This window comes from Myxocyprinus asiaticus, chromosome 36 (genome assembly GCF_019703515.2).
Source record: "Myxocyprinus asiaticus isolate MX2 ecotype Aquarium Trade chromosome 36, UBuf_Myxa_2, whole genome shotgun sequence".
In the NCBI taxonomy this organism is placed as follows: Eukaryota; Metazoa; Chordata; class Actinopteri; order Cypriniformes; family Catostomidae; genus Myxocyprinus; species Myxocyprinus asiaticus.
Genome location: NC_059379.1, coordinates 10483356 through 10483590, shown reverse-complemented (window position 1 = coordinate 10483590; position 235 = coordinate 10483356).

Here is a 235-nt window from a genome sequence, read left to right as displayed (position 1 = left end):
AAGAACTGTCACTGTATGCCACGTCCACGTCCGGTCATGATGATGTTCTAGAATATGATAAGGGACATTTTTAACTTACACTTTTTTTGGCAGAATTATTAGTGGTTTATTTGCCAGCTGACTTTAAGGGAACGCCATGTCCAGTAAATTACTCAGTAAAAGTAGACAACAGAAGTTGTGTTGAATACTTTTATTATGTATCATCAGTGTTGGGGAGTAACAGAATACATGTAAC